Here is a 24297-nt window from a genome sequence, read left to right as displayed (position 1 = left end):
TAATTAAATTTTTTAAAACCTACGTGAAACCTCATCCCACCCAAGGATGAGGCTTCGTGCTTTTTCTAATGCCCACCAGGGCTCCTGGCCTGCCCGCTAACCTTAAAGTTGGACGGGCAGGTCCATTAATTAGTTTAATGACTCTGTCAATGGCCTCAATTGGCCACTGACAGGTCAGCGGGCACGCAGCTGATTCTGCTGAGCCCCCGCCTACCTGAAAATTTAAATGGGGCGGGATGACGTCGGGAGGTCTGCCTGACTTCATTGCGCATCATTTTACGTGTTGGTGAGCAGGCCCCGCCTCCCACTTGCCAACCGGAAAATCCTGGCCATAGAATGGTTACAGCACAGAGGGAGGTCATTTGGCCTGACGAGCCCATTGGTGGTTCTCTGCTGCAGCAATCTAGCCAGTCCCTGCCTTTCCCCATAGCAATTTGTTTTCCTTCATGTATTTTCTAATTACTTTTCGAAAGCCTCGATTGAATCTGCCTCTACCACTCTTTGAGGCAGTGCATTTCAGGCCATAACAATTTGCCGTGTCATTGGCTCTTTTACCAATCATCTTAAATCTATGTTTCTAGTCTGCGACCCTTGTGCCTGAACAGTTTCTCACCATCTACTGCCACAAAACTGTTTCATATTTTTCGTAATATTAATGTAGGCTTATGGGTGTGAGTGTGGATGTTTCTGTCTGTGCAACTGATTTAATTAGATTAGAGACGCTTAGGCTACAAGATCGAAATGATCAAAAGAGTGGGCAAAGCTTTTAGAGCTGAATTCTCCGGTCAGCGAGCTGGGGTGGGGCCCACTCGCCAAAGCGTAAAATAACACCCAGTGACGTCTGGCAGGCATCCCAACGTGACCGCACATCATTTAGATTTCCAGTTCGGCGGGCGCACAGCCATGTCAAAGGCCTATTAAGGCCAGCTAAAAACTAATTAAAGCAACTTACCGAGCTGCCTGACCAACCTCAAGGTTGGTGGACAGGTGAAGAGCCCAGGCGGCCTTTGCATTTTTCATGAAACTTCATCCACGGGCGGGACGAGGTTTCATGAAGGGTTTTAAAATTCAATAAAAATTTTTGAAATAATTCTTTGACAAGTCCCAGCTCATGTTACAGTGTCGGAATGAGGGGACATGTTTTAAAAGTTTTTAAATAAGTTATTTCAGGTTTAAATGTCAAACTGATCTCCCTGAGGCACCTCAGGGAATACCACCCCCCCCCTGCCCGCACAGGGAACGCACAGCGCTTCTGGGCGAGCGTCACAATGGGCAGGCCTTAATTGGCCTGCCCACATAAAATGGCGGCCCGCCCCCCGATAACCCGCCCCAGTGGGGGGAAAATTTTCCCCTTAGTTTGGCAGGCAGGCGCACGCCTGGTCCACTTGAGCATAAAATGACGTGCGTTGATGACGTCAAGTGAGCATCCTGACGTCAACGCGCAGTCACCTGATATTTCAGTCGGCAGGCAAACTCTGGAGTCAGCAGCGCGCCTGCCCACAATTAAAAGGCCTGTAAAGGCCATTAATAAGGCTATTAAAATAAATTTTTGACCAAGCATCCTTTGCATTTTTTAGGAAACCTCATCCACGGGTGGGATGAGGTTTCGTGAAGCAAATAAAAATAAAATAAATATTTAAAATTTAATTAATAACATGTCCCTGTTCGTGTGACAGATTCACATGAGGGAACATGTTTTATTACATTCTTCAATTATTTCCATTTTTTACAACTCTTCATCTCCCTGAAGCAGCTCCGTGCCTCAGTGAGATTCTCAAGTGCGCACTGTGCTCATGCGTGAAGTTCGCGCTCGCCCTGCTCGCCCTCTTCTCCCCGCCCACACAGGCAGCACAGAGCACTGCTGCTCGCGTTACACGCTGGGCGGGCCTTAATTGGCCCACCATCCTTAAATCGCCTTCAAGCCCCGATCGCAGTTGGTGTAACATTTACAACTAACAAAATACATGGGGCAAAGCAATATGTTTATTTTTCCCAAAAGTGCTGACCATAATGATGAAACAAAATAATTTTATACAATGGGAAAAGTAAATTTCCAAAGACATGTAGAACAATGGGATTTTACGCATTAAAGAGAGAGAGACATATATAAAGAAGGACCGAAGGCTCTGTGAGGGTGTGGCCGCGTAAAATCTTGAAAGGTACACTGGTTGAAACAGCCTTGAAGAAAAAGCCTCTAGCCACTCTGAAGAAGAAGTGCTGCTTCAGTAACTAAAGTTGTGTTAAAAAACCTTTGGGATTCCACTGTTGAGTGTGTGGGTGTGGTAACCTTGCTGGATTGCCAATTTAAATTTAAAATCTATTTTGGATTGTTGCCTTAAAGGGGCTGTTAGTTGGGAGTCAGGTTAATTAGAAATTCTGGGATTTGTTATAATATCAAGTAACTGTAACCTTATGTATGTGTTTGAATTCATTTCTTTTGCTAATAAATGTTTTAATTTAATTTTTAAAATCACGAAAGCTGTTAGTGGACTCATAACTTCTGAATTCAGTGCACAATCTTCTCATAATAAATACAGAATCACAGAATCACACATTGCAGAAGAGGCCCTTCGGCCCATCGAGTCTGCACTGACACATGAGAAACCTACCTACCTAATCCCATTTACCAGCACCTGGCCCATAGCCTTGAATGTTATGATGTGCCAAGTGCTCATCCAGGTACTTTTTAAAGGATGTGAGGCAGCTCGCCTCCACCACCCTCCCAGGCATTGCATTCCAGACTGTCACCAACCTCTGGGTAAAAAGTTTTTCCTCATCCCCACTAAACCTCCTGCCCCTCACCTTGAACTTATGTCCCCTCGTGATTGACCCTTCAACTAAGGGGAACAGCTGCTCCCTATCCACCCTGTCCATACCCCTCATAATCTTGTACACCTCGATCAGGTCACCCCTCAGTCTTCTCTGCTCCAACAAAAACAACCCAAGTCTATCCAACCTCTCTTCATAACTTAAATGTTTCATCCCAGGCAACATCATGGTGAATCTCCTCTGCACCCCCTCCAGTGCAATCACATCTTTCCTGTAATGTGGCGACCAGAACTGCACACAATACTCCAGCTTTGGCCTCATCAAGGTTCTATACAACTCCAACGTGATCTCCCTACTTTTGTAATCTATGCATCGGTTGATAAAGGCAAGTGTCCCATTTGTCCTTTTCACCACTCCACTTACATGCCCCTCCGCCTTCAGAGATCTATGGACATACATACCAAGGTCACTTTGTTCCTCAGAACTTCCCAGTGTCATGCCATTCATTGAATACTTCCTTGTCAAATTATTCCTTCCAAAGTGTATCACCTCACACTTTTCAGGGTTAAATTCCATTTGCCACTTATCTGCCCATTTGACCATCTCATCTATATCTTCCTGTAGCCCAAGACACTCAACCTCACTGTTAACACCTGGCCAATCTTTGCGTCATCCGCAAACTTACTAATCCTACCCCACCCCACCCCCCCCACCCCCCATAGTCATCTATGTGATTTATATAAATTATAAATAATAGGGGACCCAGCACAGATCCCTGTGGTACACCACTGTACAATGGCTTCTAGTCACTAAGACATTATTCTGTCATCACCCTCTGTCTCCTACAACAAAGTCAATTTCGAATCCACCTTATCAAATTACCCTGTATCCCATGTGCATTTGCCTTCTTTATAAGTCTCCCATATGGGACCTTGTCAAAGGCTTTGCTGAAATCCATATAAACTACATCAACTACACTACCTCATCTACACACCTGGTCACCTCCTCAAAAAATCAATCCAATTTGTTAGGCATGACCTCCCTCTGACAAAGCCATGCTGACTATCCCTGATCACACCTTGCCTCTCCAAGTGGAGAAAGATTCTCTCCTTCAGAAATTTCTCTAATAGTTTCCCTACCACTGACGTGAGACTCACTGGCCTGGAGTTCCCTGGCTTATCTCTACAACTCTTCTTAAATAGCGGAACCACATTAACTGTTCTCCAGTCCTCTGGCACCTCCCCCGTGACCAAGTGGAATTAAAAATTTGGGCCAGAGCCCCTGTGATCTCCTCCCTTGCCTCCCTCAGCAGTCTGGGACACAAATCATCCGGACCTGGAGATTTGTCCACTTTTACGTCTGCCAATACCTCCAATACCTTGTCACTCCCTATATCAATTTGCTTAAGAACCTCGCAGTCTCTCTCCCCAAGTTCGATACCTTCATCCTCATTCTCTTGGGTGAAGATAGATGTGAAGTATTTGTTCAACACTCTACCGGCGTCCACTGGCTCCATCCATAGGTTGCCCCATTGGTCCCTAATGGGCCCTACTCTTTCCCTGGTTATCCTCTTCCCATTGATATACTTATAGAATATCTTGGGATTTTCCCTATTTTTACCAGCCAGAGCTTTCTCATATCCCCTCTTTGCTCTCCTAATTGCTTTCTTAAGCTCCACCCTGCACTGTCTATACTCCATTAATGCCTCGGCTGATTTGTTTCCCTTGTACCTGCTAAAAGCCTCTCTTTTCCTACTCATTGTATCCTGAATATTTCTGGTCATCCATGGTTCTCTGGGCTTGTTACTCCTTCCTATCACCCTGGAGGGAACATGTTGAGCCTGTACCCTCCCCATTTCTTTTTGAATGCCCCCCATGGCTCCTCTGTAGATTTCCCCACAAGTAGCTGTTTACCTTGGCCAGATTCTGCCTTATTTTACTAAAATCCACTCTCCCCAAATCCAAAACATTTTTTTACAACTTGTCTATTTCTTTGTCCATAACAAGCTTAAATTGTACCATGTTGTGGTCGCTATCACTAAAATGCTCCCCCACCACCACCTCAGTCTGGCTTCATTCCCCAAATTACAAATTACAAAACCATTGTAATAGCGTGCCAAGACATTAAAAAATGGGCACAGCTGCTGGGCCACCATTATGTGTGGGAAATCCCCCCATAAGGCAACCTGCAGCTGCACCTGTGACCAGGTAGGCGGGGAGGGCCTCAAAGCGTGTCTGGAGCTCAAGCTCCCCAGTCTGCTGCCAGGGGGGGCTGCTCCAGGTAACTGGTTTATTCCCAAAGTCACAGGGGACCCACAGACTGACTGGAAAATTCTAGTCAGCATCTGATAATTGGCCAAAATCTTACCATAATTAGTTATCGGCACTTGTGGGCAGGTAACCCTTCCATCCCCGATCTCACCTCTGGGAAAATGGCTATCTTCTGATGCTGATAAAGGGAGGTACTGGAAAGGCTGGCTGCACTTAAAGTCGATAATTCACAGGTCTGAATAGGATGCATCTTAGGTTGTTGAAAGAAGTAAAGGTGGAAATTGCAGAGGCACGGGACATAATCTTCCAATCCTCCTTAGATAGGGGTGTGGTGCAGATATGGAAATTTTAATGCCACACAGGTTTTACATAGAAAAGAAAAAGGCAATGGCTTGAACTCCTATTTATATGTTTTTGGTAGCCACTCAGTATTTACAGGCTAAAAGCTACCTTTGTTGTAGGTTCTTGCTGCCAAGGAACTACAAAAGAATTTAGCGACTTTCAATTATTATTACACAGCATTAAAAAAGAAAGTATTTTATTATGATGCTTGAGGGATCACTTCTTGTACACCAAAAGCTGGCTCCAACACAGACTTGGTTATGTACATGAATCCATTAGTAAGCGGGAAGTCAATTTAATATGAAATTAAAAGCAATTGGGTGAAATCATTCCTCATTTACATCACAGACTTTAGCGGCACCTTAAGTGTGTTGAACACATATGCTAGTAAAAGAATAAACAGATTTACTTAAATGATAATGGCATTATATCACATTGAAACATTTCTAAGTTCATCGCACAGTAAATTATTTCTGAACTGAAGCTATTCTTGTTGTACTGGCATGCTAGGTTAGATGTAATGGATGGAATCATCCCAGATTTGCATAAGTGCAGTAGTGGGCAGGTAAAATGGCATTTTACCTGTCGGCTGCAATGATGGGCTTTCACGCCGTATCATCCCAAACCTGCCACATTACTAATGCATTCCCGGGAAACACACTGTTTCCATGGCGGGCAGCCTCTCATTCGCTCGCAATGCCGTCACCTCACTGCTTCATCACACCAGGCACTGCATTTAAAGTACAGCCGTGTTCAGTGCTTCCAGCCCAGGACTGCAGCAAAGAAGACATGGCCCCAAAAGGCAAGAAGACTGCAGCCCTCGAGTGCCATTTGGAGGCCCATTGTGATGTCCTCTACCCCCGCTCTGGCCACATGAGGGGCAGTAACATTACTACTCTGGCTTGGAAGCAATGACAGTGGTGATCACTGCCAATGTTGCATAGAAGAGGTTGGCCATCCATTGCAGATAGAGGATGAATGATCTCATCCTTGCAGTCAGGGTATGGAAGCCAACTCATCACTCTAAACTCAAGACCATCACACATTCACCAGCAACTCACTCACTGACAGCTCAAGGGACATTGCCACTCATTCTCACACACACCCTCACATGTCCATTTGGCCTCATCTCCTCTGGAGACTGCCTCCTCAGCCCTCACCATCTTGAGGCCACTTGTACAGATCAACATGTGCCCCCACACACACCCTGGGATACCCTCCTTCCCCAGTATAGCTCTTGTCCTGCAGCCTCTTTCCTTACATGAAGTCACTTCTCCTCCTTCCCCAAGCAAGACCTTGCTCTGCAGCCATTGAAAAGCCACCCATATATGGCTGATCTGGTCGGTAGAGATCTACCCATGAGACCCACTAAAAGTGATGTGGTGCTGTCTGTGAAGCCTGGTGCTGATGACTGCGAATGCTGACTGAAGCAAGGTAGGCAAACAAACCTTGAAGTCCCGAGTGAAGTGCAGCCTGCCAAGTGCACACCTTATATATGCTGTTGTGAAACACATCGGCGTAAGTGAGCGGATGATCCAGCTGGGTGGAGGGTGGGGGGGATGAGTCCGGTGGGCTGGCCTTGTAATGACGTGCTGATGCATTACAATAAGGTTCCTGATATCCAATGGCGGGGAACGCATCCTGCCATCAGCGGGCGGAGTGGACGATTATAAGCTCGTTTCACGGCATCATGAAACCGATTTTTGGCCTTCTCACCGTACTGTCCACTCACGTCACCGAACACGTCCGGCGTAGGCAGGCACGGAAAATCCCGGCCAATGAACACGAGCAGGTAACATCAACTCCCATTATTTTACCTGAATTAAACATTGTTTCTTGTAAAAATTTTCTGTATTTCTAATAGTCAGCCAGTTTTGCTTCACCACAATAAACACTTAAAAGCAAAAGTATGGGAATAAATTACACCTCAATTACTTCAATGTTTTTGCATATCTATCTGAAGAAAAAATGTTTCTAATATTTAATTCATGCTAACAAAATACAACTCATTTATTTACATGCTTAACAGCCCCATTGGTTAGTGAGCATTACTAGTTCATCTAATGCCATTTAGTTAACAATCCTTGAATAATCAACCTGACAGTCTGTCATCATACCTAGTGACAAGCACATACAAACTGTCAAAAAGCACAGTATTAGAGAAATTAATTAGAAGTATCATCACTGCCATGTATGGACTATAACATGTCTCAAAGGGCTTGAATAATCCTTAAAAACGCTTAAAATCTATGTCATCTAAGTTCTCATAAATGTATTATGCTCTGAAACATTTTTACCAATTATAATATAAAATTTCAACTATTTTGAATCTGCTCTACATGTCTTCAGTAGCCTTTTGCCTGTGGAGACTTAATAATACGATGATAGGATACTCAATTACAGTAAGAAATTTTAAGCGTCAAGTAATACTAGGAACAAGATAATGCTGAGATAATCTCAGGGTATACAATTATTCATAAACTGTTCATGATTCATTCTCTCACTTAGGTCAATAACAACTTGGATTCAATGTCATGCTACTCACTACTTTGTATCTATAGTATTATATATGTTATTTTTTTGTCACGTTTAACTTAAAACTTATAATTTTAGCTATAGTGAAAGACAAGAATTGAGGGGTTAGGAAGATAATTTCCAAAAAAGGCAATTATTTATAGAAATGCCCTTTTCCATCATCTCCTCCACTGATTTTTTAAATATTTATTCTACTTCCGTTTTAGACCAAACCCCTCTGCAAATAACATTTCCAAGCTTTGCAGGTGACTAGCAATCTGTTCTCAAGCTTTCAGTAATGCTGCTCTGAAACTTCCTGTCAAGAATTACCTTTAGGGCAAAGGTAAATCAACTTGTCTCAGATTTTTCCATTTCTTCTTGTGGGGAAGAGCCTTTCCTTATGTCTGTGCCTGTCATTAACACTGAGACTGGAACTTCAGCATCTGAGGGAATTGCAAATGTGAACACTCATTCCACAAATCCATGTAGTGGCACGAAAGTCCACTAATTGGATTAACCACCTTAAGCATCAATCTGATTTTGATCAGAAAAGAATAAATATTTAAAAGTATATCTTGTTTATTAGAAAATGCTAAAATTCAATTTGTACAAGTCCTTGCCAGCAATGTAAGCAAATTGATACAAACCAACACAGTAACAGCATTATTACTAGGATAAAGGCTTCTCTGTTAAGTTTTCACAAACATATTTTGAAAAAATTAATATTGTGCATTTACTTTTCTAATCTAGTTGTATGAACTACTGACATGAATCCCATGAGTAAGTCATGGGGGTATAGCCTGTTCTTACAACTGGATCACTGGGCAGGCAAACAGCATTCCAAGCTAAAAATAATTAGCAGTTCATGTGAGTCACATGGCATAAGCCCAGGCACTAATTCTATAGCAACCATCGTTAATAAAATAACTTAGGGATTTCTGCTGCTACATATAAATACACAGGAGCATTAGGAATATGGTGCTTGAAATGGTAGACATTTTCCTCATACCAAGGATCAGGTGTACTAGAGTTCGCTCTGTCATGATTGATAATTCCCTGGTGAATTGAACAATTGTGATTTCTGTCATACATTTTCTTCCACTTCCTGAAGCAGAATGCACATAATTCCATGGATCCACTGCCATTTCAAGAAAGTAGAACGAGCAGCTTTAGTATTGGAAATTTCAGGATTTGCACCGATCAATGAGAGCACCAAATGTCAGTCACAGGTTAAAAACTGTAAGCTGGTGCCATAAGTGTTAGAATGCAGAGTTCTTCTTTAAAATGCAAGAAAGCATTTTTAAGTGATCAAACGTTTAAAGAGGAAAGTATTTCAGGAAAGCAGCATCATGGATTGCCTGCAAAAGCTGAAACTAATTAATTTGTTTTTAATCTATTAATGACAAAAAAAATCTTTTTATCGGGAGTAATTCGCCCTGAATTCTAATAAATCCACAATGAGTTTAAAAGGGAATTTTATTCTTATATCATCAAGGTGTCTGAATTGCAGGGAATACTTAATTTGTAAATCTGCATATCTAGCTCAGTTAAACATTCCAATTGCAATTTAATATAAAATACATAATAAAGATATTTCTCACACCGAAGTAATTGCAATTCTAAATTATTTGTCTGTCTTTAACTGATAAGTGAATGTCACTCAAATTGAAACTCACATCATCATGTTACCTGTATGTGAAATCACAATAAGGAAATTGCTGCTAACCTTTCCTGAGTCTTCTCCAACGAACGTAAACAAGGCTTTTGAAACTCTTCTTTAGGAAGACAAAACTTGAGTGCAGGTAATTGAGGAACTGTTGAAGTTGGGATCATAATTTTGTACTTTGTGCTGCAATTAAGTTGTGGCAGCGATTTGAAAAATTGGTGCCTGCTGTTAAGAGGATGGTAGAGAACTACACCAGGTTATGCTGTTCTGCTTAGGCTTCTCTAATTACGGGAAGCAGAAGGTGGACAAATAAAGTTGAGGTGCAGCAATGATCTAATAGAATGCCTTAGGTGGCCCCATGGCCTACTCCTCTTCCTATACTTTTTATGAAAGCAATATCATAGAATTAATTAAGTTTTTTCTAATAATATTTTAGCCTAAAAGGTGTAACAAATATACTAACATTGAACTTATGATTGTTTTATAATGGAATCAGTTATTTGCAGGAACAGACATTCAGAGATCATCATTATTCATTATGACATCAATGATGATTTACTGAGCAGAAAAGTGTGTGTACAGTTAAATGCAAATCACCCCACCTAATTCAAATGATATTTCATAATCAGTATACATACTAATTAATAAAATTCATATTTTTTATCTCAGTGCCACGATGCCGTGTAGCACAGAAAGGCAAAGCTAAATTACACCAGTAGTGAATGGTGTTCATAAATGCTAGCTCAATATGGCCATTAACTGAGCATCTCTTCTTTAATCAATTATTCACTACAGCTTTGTTTATTTCTGTGATAAAATGAGATAGGTATAAGAGCTTTTTTTTATTCATTTCCAGGATGTGGGTTTTGCTGGCTAGGCCAGCATTTAATGCCCATCCCTAACTACTCTTGAGAAGGTGGTGGTGAGCTGCTTTCTTGAACCGCTGAAGTCCCTCCGGCATAGGTACACTCACAGTGCTTTTAGGGAAGGAGTTCCAGGATTTTGACCCAGCGACAGTAAAGGGACGTCATTATATTTCCAAGTCAGGATGGTGAGTGGCTTGGAAGGGAACTTCCAGGCGGTGGTGTTCCCATGTGTCTGCTGCCTTTGTCCTTCTAGATGATAGCGGTCGTGGGTTTGGAAGGTGCTGTCTAAGGAGCTTTGGTGAGTTTCTGTAATGCTTCTTGTAGATGGTACACACTGCTGCCACTGTTCGTCGGTGATGGAGGGAGTGACTGTTTGTGGAAAGGGTGTTTATCAAGTGGGCTGCTTTGTTCTGGATGGTGTCAAGCTGCTTAAGTGTTGTTGGGGCTGCACTCATCCAGGAAAGTGGAGGGTATTCCAACACAGTACTGGCTTGTGCCTTGTTGCTGGTAGACAGGATTTGGGGAGTCAGGAGGTAAGTTACTTGCCACAGGATTCCTAGCCTCTGACCTGCTCTTGTAGCCACAATATTTATGTGTCTAGCCCCGTTCAGTTTCTGGTCGATGGTAACCCCCAGGATGTCAATAGTGGAGGATTCAGCAATGGTAATGCCACTGAGTGTCAAAGGGCGATGGTTAGATTCTCTTTTGCTGGAGATGGTCATTTCCTGACACTTGTGTGGCATGAATGTTATTTGCCACTTGTCAGCCCAAGCCACAATATTGTCCAGGTGTTGCTGCATTTGGACATGGACTGCTTCAGTATCTGATGAGTCATGAATGGCGCTGAACGTTGTGCAATCATCAGCGAACATCCCCACTTCTGATCTTATGATGGAAGGAAGTTCATTGACAAAGCAGCTGAAGACCTCATTACAGCCTTGGTTCAAACTGGCCAGACCAGGTGAGGCTGGCAGATTTCCTTCCCACCACTGCTTTTTCATTAAAAATATAAAGAAATAGATGAAGGGACAAAGTTTGCTGACAATACAAAGCTAGGTGTAGGTGGAAAGGTAAGCTGAGGAGGAAGCAAAGATGTTGTAAAGCAACACAGGCAGGTTAAGTGAATGGCAAGAATGTGGCAAATATAATTTAAGGTAATATGAAATTATCCACTTTGGTAGGAAGAATAGAAATGTAAAATGTATTCTAAAAGGTGAGAGACTAGCAAATGCTGGCAGGAAGGGGGCCTTATGTTCTTTTGCACAAATCACAGAAAGTCAACATGCAGGAGAGGGGTCAGCTGTTTAGGACTGAGATGAGGCAAAATTTGTTCATTCAGAGGGTTGCGAATCTTTGGAATTCTCTACCCCAGAGGGCTGTGGATACTCAATCATTGAGTATATTCAAGGCTGAGATCAACAGATTTTTGGACATTAAGAGATCAAGGGATAGGACAGGAAAGTGAAGTTGAGATAGAAGAATAGCTATAATCTTATTCAATGGTGGAGCAGGCTCGAGAGGCCACATGGCCTGTTCCTGCTTCTGTTTTGTTCATATGATTGATGTGGTGCCTCCCTCAATTGAAATTTGATCCATTATAGTCCATGTGGTGTCTATTTCCTATACTTACTTTACAGAACTCTTTCCAAGTTCCAAATCTGTCTCTATATTTCTTTAATAAATTGTTTTGGTGAGTCACAGTGCTTAGAACAAAATTAGAAGTAAATTGATTCCTCTAGTACTATAAAGTAAATTGCTAATTTTTTTGCTGCACCAAAGAATTTGGCCACAAAAATTGGGTTCTGCAGCTCCCATAGTTTCTGCATTGCAGGTGCCATTTTGGTATTAAAATGTTGTCCTGTTCCAAATGAACATTTCCAGCGCAACTCATGCCAAACATCATTTTGCTGAGGTTGTTTGGAATGTGCACTGGAAGTATGCAGAGTAGGCAGATGGTGGCATCAGTGTTCAGGAACACTACATTCAGTAGCAGGAAGGACCCACCACCAACACTGCTTAAAGGAATCATCAACCACTTCCGAGTTAGTTGCTGATTAATCTCTACTGACAATGCTCGCACTTGTAGGATTTTTGGGTGATTACCAGAGTTGGTTAAGGTTAGTGAGTTTGACAGGGTGGGGTGCTGCACGTGGGAAAAGCTTGGCTCTGACTCTAAGGGTTCTTGTCAGGCCAATTGCTCCCAGTCATGGGCGCTATAGTTCCCTTTCCCCTTGGGCTGCAGCATGAGAGGGAAATAGACAGAGGCAGCAAAGAAGAGGACAAGATGCTTGCAGAGGGAGGAGGGAGAGAAGGGCTCTGTGCGGGAAGTCTTATCTACCTATGGTCATCCGGGAGCATTTCCCTTATTTTCATTTAAGTCACGAGCAGTCTGTCTAGCACCTGCACTTTACAAAGGAGGTGCTCGCAGAACTCTGCTGTCACTCACAACCTGCAGTCTCAGAGCAGGGCAAGGACATTGCTGCTAATGGCTGTGAAAGTAACTGTGGTCCTGAATTACTTTGGATTGGGATCCTTCCAGGCTGGGTCAGGCAACAGTTGTAACCCCAGTTCACCATCCACTGCTGCATCACATGCCTGGGGAGGGGAGTTAATTGTGTTGTTTCTGACAGAGAGAAGTAAGCAGATCGTACACATGGCTTTAACACAATTGCACGATTCTCAATGAAGCAGGGTGCCACCAACTACGCGCATGTGACTTTGTGGGCTCCATATCTAAAAGTGAGTTGTACCACAACCACAAAGGTTACCGCTTGCTGAATGTGCTGTGCTGTGCAACCACACCCAGCACATCTTGCTGGTGAATACCCATTATCCTGAAAGCAGTCATGATGCTTTTATTTTGCACCAGTCCACTCGCTGTTTCCTCAGTATTAAACTCACTACGGCAAAGCAGAGGCTGGCTACTGGGCAACAAGGGTTAACTGCTAAATAGCTGGCTCATGACAACACTCCACAACCCAACAACGCGGGGACAGCCTGTGTACAATGAGAGCCATGCAGCCACATTTGGCATGATGGGGGAGGCCACTAGGGAGCTGAAACAATGGCCCTGCTACCTCTGAAGGAGCCTCCAGTACTTGCCAGAGCGTATTTCCCAATTCATGATGACCTGCTGTATCCTCCACAACCTGTCATGTGGGCACAGCCTTGCTACCATGGATACAGCGAGCAGCTCAGGAAGCAGAAGCAAGAGGAGGAGCAAGAGTAGGAGGAAAAGGAGGAGAAGCCGGAGGAAAGGAATAGGCAATCTGCGCACCCCTTTCCAGCCAGATTGTCTGTAATCATCTCATTCAATCACAGTTCCACTGAATACAACTCCAAATCCTTGTTGTGTAACAGTCTCATACCTTATCATCCCTCAGTTATGAACAGCAGAACCTCTTCTTGGTCACAATGCTGAAAAAAACACTCTAAAACCCAATTTAACCCCAGAAAAATCATCTATTATTCCATGTAAAAGTTATCTAACACTCTCGTACATTCCCTTAGTGCCTGTTCTTTTGGTGCTGTTGCCTTTCCTAGTGATGCTACAAAGTGTTACTCCAATTGCTGATGCACGGCTGCCAACATTAAATGGGAGAGTGCAGATCGCCTTACAGGACATTCTGAAGCAGCCCTAGACCCAGAAGGCCTGGCTGCGGACTGCTGGAAGGGATGGGATCTGTGCCTTTTGTCAAGTTGGAGCCAGACTCATCCATGCTCCTTGACAATGACACAAGGCTCTCTGGAAGGCCTACCAATGTATCAGGCATTTCTAGGTGTCTGCCCATCTTCCTTTTTCTATATGCTGCCCCATTAATGTCATCTGAGCCCTCTGAAGCAGAACTTGTACAATCTGGCCTGCTGGGGAATTGGCACTTCTGCTTTCCTTTCCCCCTGTCCTGGCTGCAGCTCACTTGTGCCTGGTGACTCAATACATGCAGATCCTGCCTTGTGGCTACCCTGTAAAGTTTGCGCAGTGCCAGTATCTGAGCTAGTAGCTCTGAATGTCAGATTGAGTGATGGTGTCTCTTCTTCTTCTGCTCCTCTTGCATTTCAGCCTCCTGCACCAGAGCTTGACCAAGTGACATTCAAAAGGAGAAAAGCACAATGATTGGGTTGTGGTCAGAGAAGGTGAGGGAACATAAGAGGTGCGTGCTTACACAATCAGCAGCTTGTCAATCAGAAGAAATTGTGGGATGTGGGATGTGAGAAGGTGGATTAGGTAGGAACATACATCATCCTCTATGGTTTCAGCCCTACCATTGGCCACGGCTGCTGTCATGGTCGGTCTAATGAGGGCACCCCTTGATGGGGCTGAGGACATGCAGCCTGTCCCCTGTGGGCAGGTGCTGTTGCATATGATTATGGGTCACTTGGTCCTCATTAAAGGGAAAAGTATGTCAGTGAGTGTGGTGCAATGTGTTTGGGTGATGTGCCTCCATGTCTGAATAGATGGCAGTGTGCACAAGTTGGGAGATGTGAATGTGAAGCTTGTAACTAGTTTCTAAATACGCGAGGATGAGATGACCCAATGGATGTGAGGTGTGAGTTGTGCTTGATAAAGTTGTTGGTTGGTGAATGAAGGGTGTGTAGTGAAGGGAGCACTTGTTCAGCCTGTTGTTCTTTTTGGAAGGATGTGGCAAGTGTAAATGCATTCACTGGCCTTTACCACTCATGTGAAGTCATTGAACTTTTTGTGGCACTACATCCATGTTCCTGGAGCTAGATTGCTGTCTGTGATGGCTGTCTGGTCTCACTACCTTCATAGTGTCTATTTGGAGGGCCTCCTGAGGGCAGAAGATCTCTCTATTCTCCAGCATGTCCACCTCCTGTGGCAAGGCCTCCAGTGCTGCATTAAAGAACTTTGGAGCATGCTGCTGGCCTGTTGAACTATTTCTACTCCTCTTTCAGCTCATAAAGCCTTCTTTAATCCATTCCAGCCCCTCAGAATGCACCTCATCCTTAAGAGGTGCTAGCCTCACATGAACTTAGGCCACTTGCTGAGTCGCGCAGTCGCTCAACAGCATGCTTAGCATTAGGCGATACTTCACTATCGTTTGAAATAGCAGGCAGCTGAAAGTTTGCGCATTGCCTGAATTACTACAAATGAATGCAGGTTAATGAAATGTCATCACCCCCAATGCCCAATTACCAGCCTTATTCAATTTCTCCCCCCTCTACATGACACCTTTCACATCAGCAGAATCTCCCGAGTGCTTTATAGCCAATGAAATGCTTTTGAAGTGTAATCATTACTGTAATATTGGCAAATAACATGAAACTACTACAAAGAAGACTTAAATTTCCCTAATTAAATGGACCCATTAACCCAGGCATGCAGCTTAGGCGTTATCATACATCTGGGTTGTATTACATGTAAGGCTGAAGCTGTCAAAAGCAGAGACGGGGCTGGAACCCAGAAGAGATATGGCAACCCTTGTGATTGCTTGCCAAGGCTGCTGTCTTTATTGGCCTGAGGATTTCAGAGAAGTCTAAGTTTTATTCTGTTCACTGTATGTGACCTAGCAGTTCTGTGCTAAATCTCAGTTTACTCCTGTTTTAAAACCAAATGTAGCTGGCTAATTGATGTCAGACAGATTTAAGGAACTATCACTCAAATTAATTAATTACTTGTAACCTTGCTTTACCAAACACCCCGTTACTATAAAAAGGCATTCAGGAGAGAATATATTCTAGAACAAAACTGAAAACAATCCTGCATATTTCAAGAAGAATGAAGTAACCCTGGAGATTTAACAGTCAAACAAACAATGTAGAGTAGTCAATGCCAAGATTGCTTTTTGGCATCAGCTTCTAAGTGCTATAGCACAAAACATTGTAAATAAAATTTACTGTGAAGCATTCACTGCTTCCTGAGTTCTAAATCTTAACTTCCTATTAATGGCTAGAGAGTCCACAAAATGTTGGTGTATGCACATGACTTGAAATGTTATAGCTGCATACTGAAATAGGATCCTTTTAATTACTCTAAAAGAAAGAATGATCAGAATATAAGCTGCTTTTTGCTCTAGTATTTCATTTGATAAATCACATTTAGCCCACTGAATGTGAAATGTTAAATTAATATGGATTAACATGTCCTCACTCCAATAGGTAAAACATTACACTTAAAAAAGCTTTTGGAAAATGTTAACTTTTCACAGAAGTGCTGGAACAAGCCATGTCTGGGTGATACCAGAAAGCTCAATCAAGATCGTATTTTTTTTGCTGACAAAACTTTATCCAGTCTAACTACATTGTATGCACAAAGTTCACTGCACATACAAACAGTTCATTCGCCATTGTGTGTGAAAGACATGAACCATATGGATCTCATACAATCATGTACTTTGGCAAAGAGAGCACTTGCCTATTTATCTATTACTAAGTCTGAGATGTTACATTCAACAACCACTAGTGAGCTCCGAAGTTAAATATTTTGTGCAAAGATTGATTCAGATGTGTTTTCTTTATCTAGTTAGTCTATTCACTGGATTCGGTAAGTGCACCATCAACAAAATCAACAGCAAAAACCTGCATTTACACATCACCTTTAATGAAGTGAAACATCCCAAGATGCTTCACAGGAGCATAATCAGACAGAAATTGACATCGAGCCAAAGAAGGGGTTATTAGGATGGGTAACTCGAAGCCAGTAAAAGAGATAAATTTAAAGGAGCATTTTAAAGGGCGAGAGAGAGGTGAAGAAGCTGAGATATTTACAGAGGGTGTTTCAGAGCTTATGGCCTAATCAGCTGAAGGCAACTGACCTGGGGTAATACACAAGAGGCTAGAGTTGAAGGCATACAGAGTTCTTGGAGGGCCAGAGAATGTTATGGAGATTGGGAAGACCGAGGCAATTGAGGGGTTGGAACACGCGTATAAGAGTTTTAAAATTGAGTTGTTGATGGACTTGGAGCAATACAGATCAGTGAACGTGGATGTAATGGGTGAGCCAGGCTTGCTGCGGGTTAAGAAATGGGCAGCAATGTTTTGAATGGGTTTCTGGAGGGTGAAAAATGGCAGACCTGCCAGGAGAGTATTGGAATAGTCAATTCTGGAAGTAACTAAAGTATGGATTTGGGTGACAGCTGCAGATAAGCTGAGGCAGCAGTGGATACAGGCAATGTTATAGAAGGGGAAGTCGATAGATTTTGTGATGTTGAGGACATGGATTTGGAAACTCAGTTCAGGGTCAATTAGGACGCTGAAGTTATGAACAGCCTGGGTCAGTCTGAGGCTGGGAGGGGGGTGGAATCAATGATGAGGGAACAGGGTTTGTGGTGGGGACTGAAGACAATGGCTTCAGACTTTCCAATGTTTATTCGGAGGAAATTGCTGCTAATCTGGTATTGGACATTAGATAAGCAATTGGACAACACAGAAATGGAATGACAGGTATGTAAAATTATGTAAATTCACTTTGTGGGAAATTCACAAGTGTTACTACTTAATGAAATAGTTGCTGTGAAATAACATGAACTGCATGGGGCAACCTGTGTTTTACTGAATGCTACTGCCCAGAACCTAATGCTGTGATTGTTGAAAATGTGTTGAGCAGCTGCTTACTTTCTACATTAGTTGTGAGACAGAACATGATTACTGCAGGAGTGTATTTGATAACTTTCAAGCATTCTGATACTGCTATACGTTATACACCAAATAGTTAATGTGGCTACTTGAGTAATCACATTTTGTGTGGTGTATACCATAACTAAACTCTGTTCAATCTTAAGATACTCTCCTTGATACAAACTCATATCCATTTATATAGATCATATTAATCTATATCATCATTTATATCAAACGCACAATAAGCGTTAAAAATTATTTCAAGAAAATATTTTGCAAAATACAAGTAACTCCAAAGTTGTTATTAATTCAGGCAGTGTACTGTTAAAAACAAAAATATAAATACCTGGAAAAACTCAGCAGCTCTGGCAGCATCTGAGGAGAGGAACACAGTTAACATTTCGAGTCCGTATGACTCTTCAACAAATCTAAGTAAAAATAGAAAAGAGATGAAATATAAGCTGGTTTAAGGGGGGTAGAGCTGGATAGAGGGCCAGTGATAGGTGGAGATTGCCAAAAGATGTCATAGACAAAAGGACAAAGAGGTGTGGAAGGTGGTGATATTTTCTAAGGAATGTGCTAATTAAGGCTAGAAAGCAGGACAAGCAAGGTACAGATAGCCCTGGTGGGGGTGGGAAGAAGGGAAGGGATCAAAATAGGCTATAAGGTAGAGATAAAACAATGAATGGAAATACATTTAAAAATAATGGAAATAGGTGGGAAAAGAAAAATCTATATAAATTATTGGGAAAAAAGGGGGGGATCGGAAAGTGGGTGGGGATGGAGGAGAGAGTTCATGATCTAAAATTGTTGAACTCAAAATTCAGTCTGGAAGGCTGTAAAGTGCCTAGTCGGAAGATGAGGTGCTGTTCTTCCAGTTTGCGTTGAGCTTCACTGGAACAGTGCAGCAAGCCAAGGACAGATACGTGGGTATGAGAGCAGGGTGGAGTGTTGAAATGGCAAGTGACAGGGAGGTCTGAGTAATGCTTGCAGACAGACTGAAGGGGTTCTGCAAAGCAGAAACCCAGACTGCGTTTGATCTCTCCAATGTAGAGGAAACCGCATTAGGAGCAACGAATGCAGTAGACTAAATTGAGGGAAGTGCAAGTGAAATGCTGCTTCACTTGAAAGGAATGTTTGGGCCCTTGGACGGTGAGGAGAGGGGAAGTAAAGGGGCAGGTGTTGCACCTTCTGCGGTTGCATAGGAAGGTGCCGTGGGAGGGGGTTGAGGTGTAGGGGGTGATGGAGGAGTGGACCAGGGTGTCCTGGCGGGAACGATCTCTGCAGAATGCTGCCGGGGGGGTGAAGGGAAGATGTGTTTGGTGGTGGCATCATGCTGGAGTTGGCGGAAATGGCAGAGGATGATCCTTTGAACGCGGAGGCTGGTGGGGTGATAAGTGAGGACAAGGGGGGCCCTATCATGGTTCAGGGAGGGAGAGGAAGATCTGAGGGCGGATGCACAGGAGATGGGCTGGACACAGTTGAGGGCCCTGTCAACCACCGTGGGTGAAATACCTCGGTTAAGGAAGAAGGAAGACATGTCAGAGGAACAGTTTTGGAAAGTGGCATCATCAGAACAGATGCCACTGTGTACTGTTAAACTTCACTTTGGCTCACTTGTTTATCAGTTAACACTCAGCTGCTTGCAGTCCCAAGACACACAATGCCTATTATCCTTTCATTATTGTTTGACCTATTGCTCCTTACTTTCTGTGTAATTTGCAGTCGAGATAAATAACACATTCCAAATGAAATGGTAGTTTACATTACTTCCCCTTTAATTTTGTAACAAGCAGGAGCCAGTGCTTTCTGTGTCCAATTGTGTACATATTTTGTATCATTTGGGATCACCCAGAATTTGACATTTATTTTTCTACCCTCAACTAATTTAGCACAAACAAACCTCTACTATTGTCAAACAGAGAAAAGTATAAATTAAATTTTCATTCTAATGCAAAGCAAAATGTTAATGGCAGGTTTTCCACTGTTTGGAAATTCTGACCTTGTGTGCTTCGTACACAGCATGGTAATCAAAACCATAGTGGACATGCCTGAAGTTCTTGCCCTGATATGCAGTAGCATGATCTTCTCCTTTACAACTGTCATGACCAAACACCGTTTTGCTTTTTTTCTATTGCTACAGCCCTTGTTTCTGAGTCAAGTTTCCTTGGCAAAAATACAAAATAACCAGGAGTGATATTTTGATCCTGCACACATCTTAATAAGTACCAGACCAACACTGTCAGTTATGTCTCTGGGATACTAATGAACACATTGAAAAAGATAGTTTCATGATTTAACAAGGTTAACAAGAAATGCCTTAATAGAAGTATACCTTCTTCTAGTTTTCCTTCAACAGAATAGAGTCTTGTTGAATAAGAAACAAATCTGTGATTAAGACTTTTAGTTTGAGATACTCAAACCTTCTTTTACTGCAGACTGTATTAACTTAGCATATAAGGGATAAATGCAATCCTAAAACTTACCAGAAGATCTTGTACAGTTCTAGACCAGGGAATCTTAAGAATTTGTAGAAACTAGCCTTGAAGTGAACGAGCCCTGATCGCCAGCCTGGCTGCTGCTTTCTACCAGTGTATGAGTGACAACTGAGGAGGAATTTTTGTGAAACTAGTTTCGTCTATGTAAGGATTAAGGAGGCGGTCCATCAGAGTTAAATTTGGCTGGGTCTCTTCTAATCTAGCTGCCTAACCAAAACTAAAGCAGTGTCGTCAAGGCTAATATCCTTTGAAATTGAAACCCACAGTTTTAAAGCAACAACTGGACTGCTGCATTTAGACCAAGGCTGAGCAATCAAATATGCCTTTACTCCTAGGACAGTCACAGTAGTTTAAGAATAACTCAGAATTATTGATATGAACTGTTCTTTACTGGATCTTACACAGCAAATTTTTCCCCTAAAACAATAACAACTTGCATTTATATATAATGTAGAAAAATGACCCAAGGGGCTTCATAGGGACATAAGCCCCCAGAATGGATGCCGAGTCAGAGAAGGAGATATTTGAAGGGGTGACCTAAAGATTGGTCAAAGAGATAAATTTTATGAAAGATCTTAAAGAAGGAGGTCAGGGAGGTGCTGATTCAAAGAGATTTAGAATGGACACATTGCTGGAGGACAAAGGAGGAGTGAAAAGCTGACATCAAGAAACAAAGGTTTATTCAGGAGTCCAGCGGAGGTATGTTATGGTGTCAGATATACCAGCAGAGGAGGATGAGCAATGGGAGTGAAACCTGATGACCGGTAGGGTAGTGAAGTTCAGAGAGCCAGGGGACAGTGAAAGGTAAATCTATCAAATCGGGAAAGACTGAACATGGTCTCTTTTATCTAGAAAAAAGAAGATCGAGGGGTGACCTAATAGCAGTCTTTAAAATTATGAATGGGTTTGATAGGATAGATTTAGTGAAAATGTTTCCACTTGTGAAGGAATCCAAAACTATGGCCTATGAATATAAGATAGTTACTAATAAACTTAATAAAGAATTCAGGAGAATCTACTTCAGCTGGAGAATGGTTAGGATATGGAACTTAATACACTTGGAGTAATTGAAGTGAAAAACATAGATGCATTTAAGGAAAATTATATAAGCACTTGCAGGAGAAAAGAGCAAAAGGATAGGATAGCTGATAGGATAAGATGAAGTAGGGTGGGAGGAAGCTTGTGTCAAGCATAAACAGCAGATTAGACCAGATGGGCTGAATGGCATGTTTCTGGTTGTAAGTTCTATGTGGTTCTATATAAATCCATAATATCAATGAAAGTGAGGGGGTTAGTGCAAGGAACAGCTTTGTCGAAGTGAGGAGAATACAAGATTGGAATAAGCAGTAGGAGCTTGAAGATAGGATTACATAAAACAGTAGTGTAGACGATGTGTCATGATCTCATGATGCCATGGGGCAGAGGGTGAGACAGAAAGAGAGAAGCAAGAAAATCTACCATATAAACAGATAAGCAGCATTTTTGTTTTTCTTCTCACAGAATCCTCAAAGTAAATATAATCTATACGAGTATAAACTTGCTTAAAATATTGGATTTTTTCTATCTTATAATAGTCATTTTAACCTTATACTCAGAAATAAAAATTCCCTTTCAACAAAAAACAATAAAATCAATAATCCTGATCTTACCTCCCCCACCCAACCCCTCAGCACCTAGGAAGAACTGGGTGTGCAAGGGGTTAAAATAGAGACAGGATAATTATCTCCCCATTCCCAGAGCACTTTAGCCAGCCTTAATGTTAACTCTTGGTTTTCTGTAGGCAGAAATAGGTATTATCAACTTTCAAAAGCCAGGGCCCTATGATGTCATTTGGACCCAAATATTTCTTTAACTGCAGGTCACGTGATTTAGGCTCAGTGCCAAGGAAAGGTGCCATGAATCAGACCCAGATTCAGAGGAGGCGTTTGAGGACTATACTCGATGGAGTTTAGAGGGATCTGATTGAAACTTAGAGAATACTGAAAGGCCTGGATAGAGTGGACATGGGGAAGATGTTTCCATTAGTAGGAGAGACTAGAACCCGAAGGCACAGCCTCAGAGTAAAGGGAAGACCTTTTAGAACAGAGTTGAGGAGAAACTTCTTTAGCCAGAGAGTGGTGAATCTATGGAATTCATTGCCACAGAAGGCTGTGGAGGCCAGGTCATTGAGTGTACTTAAGACCGAGATAGATAGGTTCTTGATTGGTAAAGGGATCAAAGGTTAGGGGAGAGGGCGGGAGAATGGGGTTGAGAAACTTATCAGCCATGATTGAATGGCGGAGCAGACTCGATGGGCCGATTGGCCTAATTTCTGCTCCTATATCTTATGGTCTTATGGAGGCCTCAGAGTAGTAATGGTTTAAATTTTTTAATGATGTCATTGTGGGCTTAGAAAATCAAGGGAGCTTTTCTGGGCTTTCAAGGGAATAACCGGGCTTCCTTGCTATTAGTTTTCCTTCCCCTTATTGCTCTCCCTACACTAGTGTAGAAGGCTTTAGGACGGATTTCCCTGCTCTTTTCTGCTGTGGGATGCTCAGTTCACAAGGCATAAAGATCAGGGAGAACTGAGCACAGACATCGGGCAGAATTTTATGTTCAGCATGGGGGCATGCGCCCAACACGCCCGAGCGTAATATGATGCGTGATGACATCGGGCATGCATCCCAAGGTCAAGGCGAACTTGCGTGTTATTTGGTTCGGCGGGTGCGCGCAGGAGTTGGATGCACACCCGCCAATAATTGAAAGGCCTATTAAAGCCATTAACAAGCTCAATAAAATCAAATTTACGCTGCCCATCCAACCTTGTGGTTGGCAGGCAGGCAAAAAAGCCAAGCGGCCTTTACATTTTCTAGGAAACCTCATCCACAAGCAGGATGAGGTTTCTTAAAGCAAATAAACATTAACTGAAAACTTTATTTTTGAATTAAAAACATGTCCCAGCTCAGGTGACAGAGTCACATGAGGGGACATATTTTTTTTAAACTTTTATTGTCTTCTACAATTTTTTTAAAAAGCCCTTCAATCTCCCTGAGGCAGCTCCATGCCTCAGGCAGACTGAAGCACTCTTTTGTGCACATGTGCGAACTGTGCTCCAGTCCCGCTCTCCCTGCTCCCCCCGCCCATACAGGCAGTGCTGCTGCTCGCAATCCATGCAAGGTGGGCCTTAATTGGAGCCGACCGCTCCTGCCGAGCCTGCCCGAGGGAAAAATTCTGGCCATTGTTACAAGCTCAAAGAATACATTGCTTCTAGTCGAATGTCTTTACTAGAATGTAAAATGTTTACCCCCAACCTGTGCCCCCTGCAGAGGTCACATAACTACTGAAAGCCAGGTAGCACCTTTAATACATGATTACATTTCAATTTGAGTCATCCCCCTTTATATAATGAACAAAACACAAATTTGGATGTATTAACATGTGTAACTGTGAGTTACCTGAGTTAATCACTATACACCCACTGTTCTCATGCATTAACAAACTGTTCATTATTTTCATCAGTCTCTGCTTATGCTTTGCTTACATAGTTGTTAAATCATGCAGGTCTCTTAATAGTATGCGTGCATTTTGTCATTGCCTGTTCAGCTGGGCGATGGTCCCTATCTGGAGAGTGTCATTCCCATGGCACATGTTGTTGCCTTGGTAACTATTGTTGTTGCCCCATTTCCATTGCTGGGACCGGTGGACCTCTGGAAGTGATGGTCGCTCTGTACTCTGTGCAGCTGGTGAGGTCACATCTTCCTGATCAGCTGCCTGCAGTGAAAGAACAGCTTCTCTAGTTGTTCATATATGCCTGCCGT

The 24297-nt window shown here is 42.6% G+C and overlaps 1 protein-coding gene across 1 annotated transcript in view; it reads right to left on the bottom strand.

Annotated features, from left to right (window-relative positions):
- The window catches only part of LOC121292504 (neuroblast differentiation-associated protein AHNAK-like), an 87022-nt gene extending 66408 nt beyond the window's left edge, over positions 1-20614 (bottom strand). Inside the window, exon 1 of the mRNA XM_041214544.1 lies at positions 20489-20614. The gene's annotated coding sequence lies outside the window, so the exon portion shown is untranslated. The remainder of the gene's footprint in view (positions 1-20488) is intronic.
- Between the last annotated feature and the right edge of the window lie 3683 nt (positions 20615-24297).

The sequence above is a fragment of the Carcharodon carcharias genome, chromosome 20, assembly GCF_017639515.1.
Source record: "Carcharodon carcharias isolate sCarCar2 chromosome 20, sCarCar2.pri, whole genome shotgun sequence".
In the NCBI taxonomy this organism is placed as follows: Eukaryota; Metazoa; Chordata; class Chondrichthyes; order Lamniformes; family Lamnidae; genus Carcharodon; species Carcharodon carcharias.
The sequence above is the reverse complement of the archived record's forward strand: the minus strand, read 5'-3'. Positions and strand labels throughout refer to the sequence as shown.